Source organism: Passer domesticus, chromosome 1 (genome assembly GCF_036417665.1).
Source record: "Passer domesticus isolate bPasDom1 chromosome 1, bPasDom1.hap1, whole genome shotgun sequence".
Classification (NCBI taxonomy): domain Eukaryota; kingdom Metazoa; phylum Chordata; class Aves; order Passeriformes; family Passeridae; genus Passer; species Passer domesticus.
Window position 1 is genome coordinate 36052904 of NC_087474.1, and position 19725 is coordinate 36072628.

General features: G+C 36.1%; 1 protein-coding gene across 1 annotated transcript in view; it reads left to right on the plus strand.

The window, feature by feature from the left end:
* KCNH8 (potassium voltage-gated channel subfamily H member 8) overlaps nucleotides 1-19725 on the plus strand; it is a 178302-nt gene that overhangs the window by 110361 nt on the left and 48216 nt on the right. The window lies entirely within an intron of this gene.

The following is a 19725-nucleotide window of genomic DNA, read 5'->3' on the forward strand; positions in this document are numbered from 1 at the left end:
TGTGACAATCAGGGACATTCCTTGGGTAGCTGTAGGTAATGCATTTCCACATTGGATGGGCTAAAGCACTTAGTGGTGTGTGCTCTCAGACTTTCACCTTCTACATGGAAAAGGTGCTTTTCTATTTGGCTTACAGGTAGACATAAGTTTAGGGTTTTTCTTTCCTAAAGGTATGAGTTTGCATTTTTGCCTGGAAGGGTGTTCCACCACCTTCATGGATGGTCTCTAAAATATTTAGATGCTATAAATTTATAATAAAAATTATACTGCAATGACTACTGTAATGCTCCTACAGATATTAGTTTTAGAGCTGAGTTAAATAATTTATAGCTTTGGGGATTTGTTTGGATTGTTTGTTTGTTTGGGGTTTTTTAAGTGAAATGGTTTCAAAATGTTAGAGTATTAGATACTGGTTGAAAGAAAAGAGCTCAGAAAATTTCAGATATCTGTCATGAAGCTGTTGTTTTGCAAGGACCACTCCAGCACTGACAAAATTTCTGGTTAAGCTTATATGTCACATATATGAGCACAAAAATTTAGATTATATAATATTTTTCAATCAGTACAAATTCTATTTCTCTCCACATGCAAACTACTTGCTGATGAAACACAAAGAAATTAAGTCTTGGTCCTCTGGGTATCTTTTGCTATTCTGGTTATTATATGTAGCCAGCCTTTCTTTGTCATTTAAGAAAACTTCAAATGACAAGTTCACTACACCTCATAGCATCCACACTGGGGATAGATTGAGGGGAGAATAGTAGTTGTAATTTAGACTATGAGTGATTAAGCAAAGTAAAATGAGGTCTGGAAATCATAATAAATCATAAGCAAATAATGCACACAGGAGAAATCTTGCTTGGAGTATAATTAAGGTAGTATTACTGTAAGGCACTGAGGATATTCTGTTCTCCTAAAGGAAGACCTCAACTGAAAAATTTGTGCTGTTTTGGAGAGCATGGAAAAGAGGTTTCTTAGTGCAGGCAAAGCAGTAGAATATGATCCTTACTCTTACAGGTTATATGATCCTATACTTACAGGTTTTAATTTTTTAACTTTTAATTTCTATGTATTAATACCAGAACTGAAGACTCAAGTTTCCATCAATGCATCATACACAGAGTTTATTCCAGCCATTGAGAGGCTTTTTAATGGCAAACATTAAAAAATACCATACAAAAATTATAATTCCTATACTGTTTTTAAATTAAAGGAAATACATCTCTTTCTTGGAAATTCTATTTATCCTTCACTGGAATGTGTCAGGTGATGTCCACTTGAAAACAGTATGGCACCATAAGTATGGATGCTGTAATGTATGGAATAGATGAAATATAGGAATGAATTTGTTCTAAGGAAAATTATGTCTGGAATGAAAAAAATATTAATTTGCTTTTTATGTTTGCTGCTATTTTGGGGGGTTAGATGCAGAGGGAGAAAAAAGCTATTAGCTTTTACTTACTCCATTTAGTGCTTCCTCAGAAAGCTGTAGCACAGATTTCAAGACCGAGATTTGCTAACACTTAAAGCAAACATTTTAAAGCTGCAGTACTGTTAACATAATACTTTGAACCTTGCTGTGCCATCAGATATGCACCACGGCCCAGATCTAGCAGCACTTGCTTCTGTGTATCCATTTCTCTAGCTAATTTAAACAACTGTGGTGCTTAATTTGCATTTGAATTGGGGCAATGGGAGTGATAACATTGTTCCTATGAAAATACCCGGAACAGAAAATGGCATTTGCTTTGTTCTTACTGTACCTAATTGTAAACCTTTATTTCACTTTTTGTCCTTATTCAGGCAGCTTTCCCATGGCAAATAATTTTAAAACATGGTTACATTCACAAATTTAGCCACGTGGTTGCAGAGTGAGAAAGGTGAAGTATTACTGACAAACTGTCCTGACTTTAGGGCATTAGGACATAAGGTTAAAAACTGGATCTCTTGCTTAGCTCTAGTATTCCTAGATTTAACTGATTACATTATTTGAAAGATACACATCATGAGCACTGCTTTTAGCTGGAAATCTTTACTTCAGCAAGTTCTCCTATCTTAGGAAAGAGCTGTTCCATGTGCAGCATTTTGACTTTAATATCTGATAAAAACCACAGCTCCTGGACACATAATTCCCTGGAGACAGTGGTACAATTCTTGTCCTGCTTTTCCCTTTTGGCATTCTCAGGTCCCTCTCTGTTACATTTCACCTTGTTCCCCTCATTTGTTTTCACTGGTGAAAAAAATGTCTCCCTGAGACATGGCATGATCTTCACCAACATGTAAAAATAAGATTAATTTTCTGTTAGCTGACATGGAGTAGAAGCTAGACTGTGTTTAGGTTCCTGTCTGATCCTAACACTGCAATTCCATTGGCTCCCATTTCTAATTGGCATCAAATTTAGGCATGGTCTCTTTATATGCTGATTGCTGTTTTGTATTAATATATAAGGAGCTGTATATTATACCCTTTAAAGTTCTTATTAAACATGAAAAAAATTATTTTTCTACCTGTCTCTAGAGGAAACAGATAATATTGAAAATGTTTCCTGTTGCTGAAGGCTTTCATTCTGTGAGAACCATGTGAGCTGTAGAAGCCCAGCTGTTTTGAGTGTAGCAAGGAGATTAGGAGAGGGCCAAGAGTCAGGATGCTGGCTCCCTTAGATAATCAAAACTGTCAGGTATAATTTGTGTCACTGTCTCAAAAAAAATTCCATCCTGTCCACCAGAAATTTAGCTGCAACCTTTTCTTATTCCTACCGTAACACAACAATCTGGCTATGGAGGGGTTGTTATCAATGCAAAATACAGTAAAAAAATAACCTGTGATTTTTATATTTAATAAAAGTTTTCTTTGGAATAAGCTTTAAAATCAGGCCTGTAAAGGGCATTGTTCTTCAGCTATTTAAATCTTTATCTCAGTTGAATACCTCAATTTTCATCTCAGGTTTTCGCACATTTTTTTATTAGTTTTTTAATGTACAGCAGTTTTCAAAACAAGAACTTGGTTGTGACTGGACCACATATTCTGCAATATAAAACTTCCCACACACACTTTGCTTATCATACTCTTGCAATCAGAGCCTTTAACAGGACTTGGATGCTGACTCTCAGTGAACACTCACAATCAGCTGTCAGTTGCAAGGTACAGAAAAAGGTACCCAGCACCTGAGTGGTGCTGCTAGTAGGAAATGCTGAAAATAAGACAGTGTCTTTCATTCAGGTGTTATATGTCGATGTTGGACTGAAGTGAACAGCCTGAATTCAAAAATCTACCTTCCCCACTGCGTTCTTCAGTAAATTTATGTGCAGGGACAAGATGGCTCAAAGATCTGGTGACCTCATGCAGATAGGAGAGACTCTCCAAGTATCTTAATCATGTAAAGATTGTGGTGCTTCTGGCCCAATGCAGGAGTTGGCAGAAATGGGTTTTCCAAAATGCAGGTGTCCTACATCTTAGATGCAAACTTTAGGTTAAAACCTTAAGTTCAGGTTCCTAAAATTTGCCCAAATCTTTTGTGGCCCCCATGTAGCTTCACTTGACAGAATTTTGTAAGTCAGCATCAAGTTGGAATATCCATTAAGAGACATTTACTTGTAATTCTCTTGAGTTTCAACAACCTAGGAAGTTTTAGTGCCAGGAAGCTTTTTCCTGGTTTATGCTAAGAAACCAGAGGCAGCTGGTTTTAATTTTCACAAGGTTCTGAGCAATTTTACCAGGAATTCTGAAGGTACAGATTTAAGCTTATGCTTGACAATTGATATTTGTGGCATTGGTATATTTATTCAGGTAAAAACTCAGGCTATCCTCTTTTCAGAAGAAAGACTATTTTTAGGTTTGTGTGCATCTGCTAGTTCTTCTAAAAATATTGTATCTTAGTGAACTAACAAGTTTCTGGTGTTCTTAGACCCAGCATAACCATTAGGTAAATAACAGTAGAAATCATATTGGAAAAATCACTGCCATTACTTCCAATCTCAATCAATACAATATGTGATTTGTCAAAGTAATAATTAACTTTAAACTCCTAGTGTTTTCATATTATAGTAAGTCTCAGAATGCACTATAGAAGCAGGTAAATATGAATGTACTTTTGCAAAGCAAAATTACTTAAATGGATAGACATGACAGAAGACTTGATATGAAAGTTCAGATAGAGGTAGTGCTTATTTTTCTTTTTTATATATTAATTATCTTCACTATTGATGATTTTAGATCATTCCAGCTTTGTCCCTGTACAATATTTCCTTCTGCAAAAGGATTAAGAACTTGCGTTTGAATGTGACATGAGCACTTTTTACTAAATCTAAGCATTCAATAAGGATTTTAAAAATATGAAAAATAATGATTTTTTTTAAATGTGTGATTATCAGTCTGCTTTTGAACCCTCTGAGACTCATGTTTGCAATGCATTCTTAGCAGCATTGGCAACCAGGAGATTTTGTGTGATCACACAGGTAGTGAGGCTGTCAGGAAAATCTGCTAACACATGGTAAAACTGTAGCACTAAGGAATGATCAGGTTTTGGACCCAGATGATGGGAATGTTTGGTGCATTTAACTACTTCTGCATTCCAGACCTACCTTCTGGAATTTGGGCCTGGACCTACATCAAAACAGCTTCCAGTAATTTCAACAAATGTTCAGCTTGTGAAGAGCTAGTTCTAATGAGCTACAACTGGAGTCTAGGGAAAGGCTGCAGCTGGCACCTGCTCTGGTGCTGTCTGGCAGATGGCAAGGCTCAGCAGAGGTGCCCAGCACACCCTGGTCTGCCTTAGTGGGAACATCAGTTCACTTTTGTGGCACTGTAAGAACTTAGTGAATTCTCCTCACTGCCAGAAAGAGTACTTGTAAATTTCCAAGGATCTCAGCCAAGAGAACTGTGTTCTGCTGTAAAATATTGGTCTGGTTTCACTGCTCCAAACACACATCCATCAGGTTAGAACTGACACGTGTAGATTTATGAATCCTTGTGCAGAACAAGAAAGAACATCATGCTGACTACACTGCACAGCACTGCACAGATATTATAGTTTATAAAATATTATAGTGCTAGCTCTTTCGCTAGCAGTGATCAATTGCTCACTTCAGTCTGTCATCTCTCTACCTGAATGTTTGATTTTAATTTCTTTTCCAGTCTGCTTCATTATGTTCTCAATTATCGGTTTTCTTCATTTTTGGTCATTAGTATTAACAGAACCTGTTCCTCTGGAACTATGGTCCTTTCTGGTTTTGAAGATGCATCTTTAAGAAAAAGAGTTTTAAATATATACTTATGTCATGCATGAGTGCTGGTATCTTCAATTTAGTAAAATCAATTTTAATGCTCTCTCAGCCTGGGGTACCTGTATTGAAGATCCACTGCTGTGTGGAACAGAAATATCTGTATTCTCACCGTTCTAGTTTTGTGGTGGATTTTTTTTTTTTTTTTTTTGTAAGAAGCACGGCTGAAAAATCACTGCGAATTAATATTTGAAGGAAATGGTTGATGGTTACCACTCTTGTGAAATATTTGGGTATCAATATCTGAGAGACTCAGCCAACTAGTTTGGGTGGTTTTTTGCAGCATTATAGAAAATAATTAGCCCCTGGAGTGTCATACAGAAATAATAAATAGGAATAAAGTAGACAACCAAATCAAGATGATCACTTTGAAGCTATGAAACTTTTCAAAGTACACATCTTAAGAATGACTACAAACAGTACTTATTACATTGCACATACTTTGAAAAAGACAAGAATATACCAAAATTCTGAAGAATTATATAGTGATAAAACACTCTAAAGGAGTTCAAACAGAAAATTTTAATCCCAGGAGAATATCTAACATTGGAATGCTTTTAAATAAATTTCTTGCCGTTTTTTAATCCTTAAAAGTTTTAGTCCTCAGTGAAAGTAATGCTTTTATTATACACACAATGTGTAAATTTTCCATGAATTCTTTGAGGTTCACAATATCTAGCCTTGTTAGAACAACATAAAATAAAATCATTAAAATCATGAAAAAATTAGAATTAATGTACTATGTTTTTCAAAACAACCAAAAAATCTTTATTTAAAGTCTGCTGGATATCTTACCTGAATGGTGAAAATAATTTTTTATGTAAAATACTATATATGAGGCCAAATTTGGAGAAGGTTGTGGTATGAAATATTATTGAAAGAAAATTTTTTTTTTCTCTAATTGGGTTAGACTTTTGAATAAGTTAGAAATGGGAGAAAGTTCATCTGGCTTTTGAAGAAATCATATTTGCAAATAAACATAACTATTCATTATTTTTAGCACAATAGAAGCAGAGGCACAAAGTATTTTCTGTGTCTGCCAGTCAGTTGGATTGGACAGAGAAAAATTTAACTGCTGCAAGGGAGTTTCATGCGCAAAACAGTAATCATATGTGGGAAGTATGTGTGGAAACATGTCTGCACAAAGTAAAGACCTACACTTACAAATTAAAGTCTTGGAAAGGCTTATCTGAAGCCCCGGTCCTGTTTCTTTGCCTTTTTTTTTTTGTTGAATGCATATTATATAAATAAATATACACCATATATCAATATACTTTCTATAACAGGTTTTCTTTATTAAAATGCCTCTTTTTTAGACCAAAGTATACTAGACCTTGTATTTAAAATACAAATATATATTTTAAAATATTCATAGAAATTAAGTTTGTGGAAATAATTCACTTTCTATTTGTAAACCCAAACCAGTGTTTTTGAGGTGCAGGTGTGTGAAACTAAAATATCATTTATTGAGGTATACTGAAGCATTCCCTTTGCATTTAGATTAACATCAATTTGTATTTTAGCTGCTCTGGGCCTTAGTAAATCTTCCCTGCTGTTCTTTCCTATAGGCTTAGTTCCTTGATTAAACTGTATTTTCCTTTACACACCGTACTTTGCCTTCTGATTGAACCATTTTAAGCAATCACCAAATACCCCAGGACTGAGATACCCTATTGGATTTGTAGCTCAGAAAAAAAGCAGGCATGAAAGTAGCTTATTAAATGGAGTGTGAATTTTTTACATCATTATTAATACATTTTCTAGATTTTGTAACTAGTAAAAAAAATTTTGAACAGTTTTTACGTCAAAAGTAAAAATCTGGCATGCGGATGAAGCCCCTGAGATTTGACAAAGTGTCCTGCTGCATTGAACCACAGATTACCTGGGTATCATTTATTAATGCTACAAAGCAGTTCTTGTCTCAGTGGAAAAGCTGTATCTCGACCAATTTCTGCAGCCATGACAGAAATTCTCAGTGCCACACACAGGGGGAAAATCTGCTTAGTAAACACCCCAGAAGACGGGGTGGTCCCAAGAGTAAAATAATGCCAGGATCGTTCTACATGGCTTCTGTAATGGGAACACCAGAGAGTATAATTAATTGCAAGTTGAAAATATTGTGCATAGAAGCTCTGTTCAATCAATTTGAAGTTATATCAGAATCTTTAACCCTTTATTGTACTTGGAACTATAGATCTCTTGGCTGCAGAGAGCCTCTGGGGTTTATTTAAACCAGTTAGACTGTTGAACCAGGACTATCACAATCAAGTCAAACACAGCTTGCTCCATCCAAGTCCTGAAAACCCTGGCTGGGTATCTTGTACTAGGGTTACACTACCCTCCTCTGACAGCTCTGTACAATTTGCTAAAACATTAGTGTCTCACACACTGGTGTTACAGAAAGTTCTGTTAGGACTTGGAAATTTCTGCTTCTGTTTTAAAGCTCATGGCTTGGCTGTTCCAACTGTAACTTTTCAATCCAGTTCAAAACCACAAAGCCTTTGTTATGTATTTTGAAATCTTTCCAGCAGCTGCTTCAATAGGTGATTGGACTGCCTCTCAGCCCCATCCCATAGGAAGAGATCCTAGGGTGCTGGAGTGCCATGTTGCGTTCCAAAGACATCCCATAAAGATTAAAATAGCTTTTCTTTTCTTTTGTAGCACAAGAATGCCTTAAATTTTTAGTGTAGAGAAGTCCTTTGCATATATTCCTATTTTCTATTTATCTCTCCTTTTTCCTCTGCCCTTTACCAGAGCAGGTGCTTGATAAAAGAAGGGTTTTCTGCTGCCAGAATAGAAAATCATTTCTGTACAGAAATGAAGAAGTTATTCAAGAGTCTTTCCAGTCTCTCTTCCATTTTCCTATACCCTGAAAAATATTTCTGTTCCTTTTGTCCTTTCAGTTGACAGTGCTTAAAGTTACCTGGTACTTACTTTCAGTCAAAGAAGCCAATGTGAAGCTGTGAGAGTATGTCAATGAATTCTGCAGCATGTAGTTTTTCACAAGACACATTCTGCAAAAGTAATTATACCTAATTATTTTAAATTGTTTTTCATTGTCAGGTTTAAGAGAGCTGGAGATAAAAATGCTAATGCTTAGGATTCCCTTATGTCACACACTTCAAAAAGACCTGTCATGTCTGCAGATGCAGACATATTATTTCAGAACTACATCAACTTTAAAATGTAGTGTACTTTTCCATTAAGACACCACCTTTTTTCTTTAATTTTTACTCTTTCTTTATATCAAGCCCTTATTACACTGCAAATTCTTGTGGGTTTTTTTTTTATTATCTTTAGATATAACCCAGAGTAACAGATCCCCTGTTACTGATCTCCCCCTCACAAAAGCCAAACATGTTTGGATCTAAACTTCCTTGATTCAAGTAGCACATAATAAAAAATAAAAAAAAAGAAAAAATTTACATATGTCGTAGAATCAAGGAATAAAAACCTAAGACAAAGCAAGAGCAAATAAAGTGCTCATTTATCATAGGGCTGCCTGTCAGAGGCAGGTCCCTGTACAACACAGCGGCTCCTTAGATAAGAACACAAAGAGAATGTTTAGAATACTGTAAAATCTATGGAGCAAGCAAGGAGAGGATTGTAGCGAGGGTTAGCACACTTAGCTGTTATCTCACCAGCATGGATGTCAGCAATAAAGACAAGGAGAAATGGATGTCATGTAGGCTGCAGCAGTCTGTGCTGACCCCAGCTGAACTCCATACTCTCATTACCATCTCCTGTGTGATCATGCAGGCCATTCAGATGGAAATTAGCATGGTTTTATTGCAATTCTGCCATTAACCTTTCATTTGCAGTTAGACCTACAAAAGAAAAAGTTTCTGTGCTGAGGCTTCTGCCCCTGCTTTAAGGCTTCTGCCCCTGTTTTGCCAAACTGGGAGACTGCATTTGAACAGGTAGTAGGTGCTGAGAGTTGGTTTGATTTCTGGAGTAGGAAAGATGGCAGGAGAGGGGCAGGTACCACCTGCCAGGGACCACTTCTTGCATTACTCAGATTTAAAAAGAGGAGTCTGGAAGTAAACAGCCCTACTCTTGCAGACTGTTGACAATTAGACAGAATGAAAATATAAAATACATGTAGCAAATTACCCTGCTTTTCTAAAAAATATAATCCTCTTGATATCTTGGTCTTGTAAATAAACAATTTTTTTTTTTTTTTACGAACATTTGAAGATATTGATTACCACTGTCACTGCCTCCACAAGAATTTATTTGCAGATTCTGAGTCAGAACTTTGATATATTAATTCTTAGGACTGAGAAATAGTCATAAGAACTGAAAGGCTTTATTTTGTATTTCTCTGATGGTGAGACCTGAGCAGGTGAGAACAGCAGGGCAGAGGTGAAATTAATTTACCAACTACGCCATGCTGCATACAGTTAGACAAAAAGCTTTGTTAGCAACTTTAAAACTTACATTCTGCAAGGCTGTGTTGTGTGGGAGATTTTGGCATATTTTTATAATAAGTGTTTCATTTTAAAGTCATCCCTATTGCTCATGGGGGAGACTGCTTATTTCTTTAAAAATGTATGAATAGCCTGCCTGTAGTAGCTCAAAACCTTTTTGGCACGATTTGGACTCCAAACACATAAAGCTGAAAAACAGGTTTCTAACTCTTTAGCTGACACCATAAAAAAATTCCCTTATTACCATAAATATTATTGCAGGAACACCTGGGGTGCTACTTATGGGTCAAAGCCCTCTTGTCTCCATTGCCGAATTAACACAGGATAAAAAGGCTGCTCTTGCCCAAGAGGATATTACAGTCTAAATATAAGAAATATATTTAGAAATATCAGAAAAGCTCTAACAGATGGGTACAGACTGATGGAGCACAGGGAAGCAAAGAGGGCATAGATGGACGTGCTCTTTGCACTGAATGGACGACCAGCACAAATGTGTCTAATTCCAAACTTAGCTGCAAGGCATTTAATAGCCTGGAAAAGGACAGCAACCACCAGTGTGTCTAAGGAGCAGTAATGTTAAATACTGAAACTCTTTCTGCAGTGACACTGTGAGAATTTCCTTAAAGAAGATGATATTCACATGATTTAAATAATTCTGATTATGGCCTTACAAATTTATTTCTTAAATAACCTATACGTTTAGACTTCTATGGTTTACCTGTAATCTACAGATTAAATTAAATTTATACTTTATTACCAAAAAAGTAGTTAATTAACGTATGCTACTATTTTTTTTAGTGTAAGAGCCCTAGGAAAATATACTGGGTAGAACAAAGCAAGACAATTTTCAAAAAATGAAAAAGTGTTTTTCTTCACTCCAAATATGGTAATAGCATTAGAGCTGTTTGTAAACTATTCTTAGTAAAAATAAAACTTTAAATAAAAACATTTAGCTATGTTAAGTGATTTTCATGTATTGCCTTCTACTATTGAAGAAAGTTGATATTGAAATTTTCCCCATCTTGTTCTTTCTGTGGACCTGATGATCTCCAAGGTCTTTTCCAATCTAGTTGATTCTGTGACTCAGTGGTGTGGGGAAGAGAGAGTAAACAGCTGACTTGCAAAAGCAAGAGGGATTTACATCTCCCACACTTTCAAACACAGTCATCTAACAAATTACTGTTGGGAAGAGCTGTACTAGCTTGTCACACAGAAGAGTTTCAAGAACATTCCTTTTCTAAATGACTCTTTGATAAATGAGGCTGAAGGAAGTTATGACCTAGTTCTGCAAGAATGCAGGTGCACTGACCATGTACTCTGGAGCTTCTTTGCAACAGTAAGTCTAAGTATTTAGGGAACTGTCATAAAATATCAAGAGGAATGTGTTCCTTTCAGGTCTGCTGAGTCAGCTCTTAAAATCCTTATACATAGCTCTTGTATGTAATATAGACAGGTCTCTCCCTTGGAATAATGTATCTCTACTGTAAGGGGAATCTTTATTACATTGTAATGTGAGACTGGTATGGAGGTATATTGGAGTCTTCCACATAAATATGAGGAACAGATCTGTATGATCTGTTTAGCCTTCCACAGAATGCCAGCTGCATGTCCCAGAGATGCAATCTGCAGCCTTATGGGGCAGCAAGGCAGCAATGCAGTGTAGGGGTGAGAGGGACAACTCACCTTATGGAGGTGATAACCTCTGTGCTCCTGCAGAGCATTAGCTGGCTCTTTGGAGTCTGTCTTGGAGCTCTTCCCAAAGGAATATCTCCCCCCAGTACCATTCCTTTCTTCCTTCTCTTACCAGAATAAACTCTACTTGCAGGCATGAAATAACTGCCCCAGAAAGACAATATTTTGCCACATGGTGGATAAGAAATGTAAACAGCTAATTCACATGAATTATCTACCAAAGAAGCTTCTAGGGCTCTGACTGTAAAACTTTATCTGGGCTCTTCCTCAGGGATTTCTCACCATAGGAGAAAAAGTAAAAGTGCAAAACTTTATTTTGCAGACAAAAGAAGATAGGATATCATCTAGAAATTTTAAGATTTAATGGACCAACTATAGTTAGATTCTGGCTACAAATGTACAGGGCTTGAAACGTGTGAGGCTGTTGGTAATTCATGTGGACAGTGTTTTGTAGAGTGTTTATGTAGCATTTTGCGTTAGGTGGAAGATATGCCAAACTCCAGATTATTCTGACTTGTTGCTAACTAAATATTTTAAAATATAGATTTCCAACATTGTTTTCTAATAAAATGCTATCATGGCAAGTATTTAGTATCAGGACTTTTGTTCTACTATCTTTATCCATTAACATGTCCAGGAGTGATTAACCAGAGGTTTTTTGCATTATAATTCTTACGGTGCCTTCACTGGGGCAAGCTTCCCATAGGAGGTACCTCTCCTTGCACTTATGGCTTCCCAAAATGAAAATGTAAATTATTTAACAGACCACACCTTGGTAATGATGAGAAATTGCTTCCTACAAGGAAGTTTTGTGCATAACTCAAAGGTGGCAGCAATTTTACCATGAGAAAAGAGAAATGCTACTTTTTAATTCTAAGTAGTAATACTTGCAATTTAGAGTTGAGTTTTATCAGATATTTAGGGCTTAATTTTCAGGTTTTCAGCACTTCTGTGGACTCAGTTGTGTTTTTCTTGTTATAAGGAACATAGAAATTAGATCTTAGATTTTTTTTCCTTTTTTAATTCCTTAATTGAGCTCCTCTTCCTACTGAAACTGATTAGTTCATTGAGTATTTATTTCACCATGAAAGTTCATTTTCAGGCAAAACAATGTGTCAATATCTTGTTACGACTTTGTCAAGTTAGATGAATTCAAGCTCTGCAAAATGTAATTTTTTTATGCTATCTTCTAAGTATACATTCAAGTAGAAATACAGCAGTGAATTTATTTACAAAGAGTATTCGTTAGCCTTATAAAAGAAAACACCTTTCAACTCAAATTAATTTTTGGTAGACCTGACAGAGGTTAAGCTTGTACCTAAAAATGCTCTAACACAACAAGAAGTGCACATTTAGCTCAGAAAGCTCTATGGGTTTTGAAAGTGTTTAAAAAAATCTGTCTCAATCTAGGTCTCTAAATAGTCAAAAGCTTTCCCTAAGGATCTTGGGAATTACACAGTTTCCTCCAGATTATTGTACCTGCAAAGGGTAAAGCAGGCATTCAAAAGGAACCACATATGAAGGTATTCATGTCACCTACTTGTCTGTGACTGCAGAGATTTGTGCATCTTGAATGTCCAAGCCTCATGAGCAATACAGGAACCTTTAATATTTATCATTGTTTTTCTCTCCTGACTGCATTGTGTCCAAGTTCAAACTTTCTCTGGATAATGTTACAGATGCTCAAAAATCAGTGGTAAATTCCCAAAGTCTGGTGGAAGATTACAATTTCATCTGATATACGTTCAAACCCTGATTTTTTAATTTCATCCATTAAAAAAATATTTAAAAAATTAAAAGTAGATGCAATTGTCAACTTTATTAGGAGTGTGTTTGTGCCTTGGATTTTGGCTCATGACCATCTCTCTCTTCATGTGCTAATTTGGGGAGAGATAAAATAAAAATTCTATCCAGTTTCTCTGCAATGGAAATCAAATGGCATATTTATTGAATCTATCCATTCCTAGTGTTCAGCTGAGTTCTAATATGACAAGGATACTCAAAGTTTCTACTGGTGGATCTATAATTCTGAAGAGATGTCTCATCATGGTTTGTTTCTGAGAATCATGTGGCTTTGAAATTCTCAGCTATTTTACTTGTAATTTTAAAATATTCCATTTTTTAGTTTTCATTGTTTGCAAGCTCCCTAAAAATACACTGTTAATATTTTCACAGGGATGTTTAAATGATGTGTATATATATAGCACTTACATGAAAGAAGACTCTATTTTTGTTAATGGATTAGACTTTAAGGAGGTGAACATCTGAGATCTGAAGCATGAAATAAATCTTCTTATAAAATGTCCTCTCCCCTCTGAAGATTTTATCTGCTGAATAGAAAGAAGCATAGAGTACTTGATGCAAAAGGGGTTCTTTTTCTCCTCTTTGATTACATATTAAAGGGGGTTTTGAGGTGTTTGCTTTTTTTTTTCTTATTGTCTGTAAGGTGCACATTCAGCAAGTAAATGTATATAAACTTCCATATATTTCTGTAGAAAATCTTGTGTAGTTCACATCAAAGTAATATCCACATGTCTCACATTTTGGCACTTGAAAATCTTCTCAACCAGAGGTTAAGTGTAATCTTCTTGTACAAATTTAACATAGCCCTTCATTACCTGGGTTAACTGATGCAACAAATGCACCAGAAATTTGCCAGGGATTATGACCTTAATATAGAAAAATGGGGAAAAATACTAAAATAGATTTAAATTAAATTTTAAAGCATAGAGATAATAGGTTTCAAAGGTAAGAGAAAGGCAACGCTATGATGTGTGGAGGGCAGATACCCCTGCCTTGCACTGATCCAAAGCACTAATCCCCATCCTTGCTGCACGCATGGCAGTTCCATGTCAGCACAGCTGGTGTCTGGGCTCTGCTCCCAGGGTCACACAGGGCAGCCTTGAGAGCGTCTCTGCCACAAGGACTTCATTCACAGGCAGTTGAGGTAAAATTATGTTTCATATAGGCCCAGTTAAACCTGTTCCTTTTTTATGCCATGGCAAAAATTTCCTTGCACAAAATTTGAATACTTCAGTAGGTGTTCCTTTACTCTTGTAACACTACCAATCTCATAGCCATGTTATGTCTTCTAGTTTAAGGAAAAAATCATTAAATTCATCATAATAAAAATACACACTGATAAGGACCATATTTTTTCAAAGCTAAGAGAAGTATTTTGAATAAGTTATTTTGATACTTACTTTAACATTTTTAAGCAGTCTCAGTACTTGATAAATATGTTATTGTCTTTATAATATTTGTTTTCTTTCTCATTTTAGGTGTCCACTCTTTGAAGGAAAGTGTGTTAGCAGAATAAAGATCAAGGGAACTAGATTAATGCTAATTGCTCCTTATTGTCCTGCAGCCATTATGGTTATGTCTATTATAATAATATCAAAACCACTCTAGCTTAAATTTCATTGCTAATTAACTTTTACCTATCTTGGATACCAGCTAATTTTCTTCACATATAATCCTCTTGGCCAGAGCTGTTCCTTTGTACCCTGTACTTGTTGACATATCATATAGACACACCTCTATTTCCCTCTTACACTTTTATTTATTGTCTTCATTTTGAAAAGAGCATAAATTCATGTCCTGTATTTTACTAGTATGCAATTCTGCCATTTGAGCACATGTGCTGGAGCTGTGTTTTCACATTCTCAGAGCCTGCAACTGTGACACATGCTCAGGACTGTGTCTTTTTCTTGTTTTTTTTTCTTTTGGGGTGGGAGGGAGGGGGAAAGTTTGGGGGGGGAGGTTAGTAACTATTTTTTTTTCCTAATTTGTGTGAAAGAAAAGCCTGATTCTTGTCCTACTTATTGACTGAGTCCAATAAGGTCTGGAACATTTAGTGTCCTCAGAAACAGTAGTTGAAGGTATGATTTCTCTTGTCATCTCTGGGGTTCTTTAATCCTAAAACCATCTGCTCTTGTACCTGGGAGCCTCCCCTAACATGACAGGCAAAGCTTTACTATAAATCAAACCTGTAAACAAATGATCAGGTTTTGTGAAAATGAAAGAGTAACAGCAATATTCCACAGGGTGAAATAGTAGGAATGGTGCTGTTTGGTCTATTAATAGTCTGGGGAAAAACTACAAAGGTTTTAGCTGGGAAAAGTTGCACATGTCAAAAACATTTTGGCTAGACAGGGATAAAAAAAGCTTTGAAGCTGTTGTGAAGAGCCTGAGTAGTCACCATGAGAACAGAAGCAATGATTATTCAATAATACAGTCATACGCACAAGAAGAAATAAAATGATTTCATCTTCTCAGACACCTTTAGATTCTGAATGAATTATATCAGCCAGCAACACCCAGAGCGTAATTGTGCAGAATTCTTTGCAAGAGATCTTAAAAAAGAAGCTACTGTTTTAAGGTCTAATGAATGATAATTAGGGTTTGAGATGATAAAATATATTCATTATGCTGTTATAAAAAATCTCATCTCAAATACAATATTAGCTCTGACCTCCTATCTTCAAATGAATTTTAGCTATGTTACATTCTGAAGAAGCCACACAGACAGTTGAGGGAAGTGATTTGGACATGTAAAATCACAGAAACTGTAATCCCAGGTGCTTTTACCTAAAAAGAAGGAAATTCACCTCCTTGGTCTCTCTTCACAAATGCTCTGCCTTAAGGTCTACTTTGTGGAGGTTAATACAAAGAAAGTTAGAGATGAATACAGCTGAGAATCTTGGTTCATTGAGATCAATAGAAACTTGGACCATTTTTCCCCCATTTAAAATGGAAATATGAGATGTTTATTTGCAGATTAGAGGATGCTGCTATGTGATGAAAGGGTGGTGTGCTTTGCTGTGCAAACCTACAGCTTCTGGCTGCCTGGCTCTAGATCTGAAATTAGGAGCTATCAGCAGTGATCAGGGACTACTGCACAGCTCTCAGGCTACAGGGTGATTTTAATTTTAAAATGCATTCCAATGATGAAGGATCTAATTTCTCTTGTACAGTTTTTGTCTTCTCCTTAACGGCACTAAAATGTTCACTGCAACACACATTAGTAGCCATAGGATAGTGACTTTTGTGTTGAAACTTACAATCTATTTATATCAGAAGGCTGCATGTGCTCCAGTTCAGGATATTTTTCTATTGTTATTTCTTTTCAGTGGAGCCAGAAAAACAAAACTCAGCCTGAGACATACTCCTTGAATATAATCCTCACTAAATACAATCGACAGTGTCCTTTAGTTAACTCCAAGAATTCTCACTATATATTCTCTTTTTCTACTATCAGCTTAGTATTGCTTACTCTCTCTCCTCACTAGCATGAAAGGGCCAAGTATGGTCTGGCCCTGAGTGAGGTTTAAACATCAGAAAAAAAGTGATTGTGTGAGACCAGATAGGCTTTTCTACCTTCACATTTTCCCTAGGAATACTTGAAGTCCCTAAATTTGATATGGAATTATAGCTGAGAGAAGCTCGGCCTTTGTCTCATACTTTTCTCCTTTAGCATCATCACTGCTATTGCTTTCAGACATTCAGGGATGCTCTGAGACACTCCTTATCCACACCTCTTTATTCTTCCTGACACTATAGCGTAGAATAAACCAAAGACTTTGGGCCTTTTTTTTAACTGGAAAAGAAAATGTTTCTCTTATTTTTAAAATAAGTGCTATAGTTAATTAATACAGTAGAAAATGCACCTAGTTTCTAAGTTTTTGAAGTACCAGACAGTATTTTGGTATGTTAAGAGACCGGCATAAAAGGAAAATCTAAGTAGTAGTGTAGAATGAAGCTGCAAATCATAGGGAGTATTGTACATACTCAAGGCAGAGAAAGCACCAAACCAGGGGAAGGAGTGATTTTCTGGATGTCTAGTAAATGAAATAATGTGATTTACATCCAGCTAAAAAGTATGTCATCTATGGAGGTTTAAATGGTTTTTTAGGCTTCTGCTGATACTTGAGTACTTCCCAGATATAAGTAAATGAAACTCAATACAGATTCTTACAGCAATTTTCAAAGTAGCCTAATGGAGCTAGACATCCAATTTCTATTGACTTTTCCAATGGGACGTGATTACTTAAGTGCTCTTTTTCCCTTTGAAAGGCCTTCCTCTTAATTATGCTAATTGGTACTTTAAAATGTTTTCAAAGTCAGAGAGCTGTGCCTAGACAATGCTAATTCTGAACCAGACAAGACTCATAATGCTAAATTCTAGGAAACTCCCTCTGACTACAAGGTATATTTATTTTTCTCTTCTTCCCTGAGGGCAGAAATTAATTACTCAAGCTTGCCAGAGAATCTGCTGAGAGCTGTTACCTACAGAAACTGAAGAGGAAAAGGCATTAGTCAGTGATGCTACTTCATGACTGTTTCCATTGGTTTATGAAAGTATTTACACCCATCCATAGCTCACCTCTACCCTGAAACTCAAAAAAAAATGCAGTGCTATCAACAAATATGAGAACTACAGTTGATCTGGAAGATATTGCAGCATTTTATATACTCTGGCTGAAACATCACTTTATATAATTTTTTCAGAATTTCCTGATTAGGATAATCTCTGCCAGCCAAAATAGAAATGAGAAGCTGTAAACACATCTACAAGTCAGAGAAATATATTTTCCGGCTTTTCCCTTTTAGAAATACATTTTCTCTTCCAAGTCTAAATCTCTAAATAAATTTACTTCTTAGCATTTCTTTACATTTTGGGCATTATTTTAGCAATCGTTAATAATTGCTAATTATTGCTAAGTGCTACTCTTTTAGCTCAGTAATAAGCCATATATCCTAGTGAGGGGATGATTTGTCTGACCTTCAGTTATACCACAGAACAAGACACTGGGTACTAAACTCATCTCAGATACTGGTATATTGGCCAGAAGTGTTTGCTAGAAATTGTAAAATTATTACATTGGTGTTTTGGTAGTAGAAAATGTGTAGAAATATTATAGAGGCTTCTACTGATTGACACAATATCGACACATATTTTTGTACCTTACTTTTCCTAGCAATATGAATCCTTTAGGAGCAATAATGTTTCAGTAGGGTTGGATGAAAACCTTGAACATAAAATGAGTTGTAAAGGAGAAACCAATTCACATATATCTCAGTTAAAGAATGCAGTCATCCACCTTTCCTGGATAGCACTGGAAATGCATGGAAAGTGAGAAAAAAGGAAATAGGCTGAGAATCAGTGGATTTTAGAACACTCAGAGGCAGGAGATTTTCTCCTAAAAGGCATATCAGTTACCATTCTTTAAAATAACTTATTTGTTTCAGTTTTGCAACTGAAACAACCTTGAGCTGATCTTGAACTTTATGGTTGTATTGCTTTACACTGGGTTTAGATAGACCTTTTTTAACTTTGTCCCCTCTCTGCCAGAGATTTTCTTAGATTTTTATTCTATGTTCTTTAATGTTTGTGATTCCATTCTCTACTACAGAAATAAAGGAATTAAATCTGCCATGCAAAGGACTATCCAACTGTTGGAGAAACGTAGCGCAATCTCAGAAAAACAGTACTATACAGAGTACTGATATTGACTCAACTAGGCTTCTTTTTTCTTTTTTTTTTTTTTCCTATTTTGCTCTACTTTCACTTTAAATAATTGGGAGCCACAAATATAAAATAGTCCCACTTAGATAGAGAATAGATCAATACTATCTATCCAGGCAAAATCAAGGGGATTTTCATATGCTTCCCTGTCTGTTGGCAAGGTAAAACATCCTACTCAGTACTGCCATTGTATGACAATGCAGGTTGCTTCCATTTATGCTTTTGATCAACTTCCCTGTCCTGCACAGAGTGCATTAGCAGGGTCATGGCCAGACCTTGCTGTGCATTACTCAGCCCTTCTGGCTGAGCTTTCTCTGGAGAACAGCATGCCAGAAAGCATGGAGCTGATCATGGGATCAACCATGGTTCAGCAGGACTACTCTAGATGCTAATTTCCTACAGACTTTTTTCCCTACTTGATTGGAAGTGTTGGGATAGATGCTCTAAATCTACCCATGACTTTTGCAGACATTCTGTGCAATGAGATTTCCCCCAGTTCATATTTGGATTCATCTAAATGGATGCTGACTGAAGTGGAGAGAGAATAATCTCCAGGAGGTGATTCAGTCTGTCATGTCCCAGCTTACAAAAGGGGGACCCCCAAATAATTTTTTCTAAAAATAAAACTCTGTCTGTCAGGATTATTTTCTTTTGGCGGTTCTCCCTATATACCCAAGAAAGATTCCCAATCTCCCAAGCAAGCTGTTTAACAGGCAAAACTGGGCACACAAACAGGTTTTTATCCTTCTTTTTTCCCCAGTCTTGATTTTTGTGAAGCATTGTGTTTATGTAATT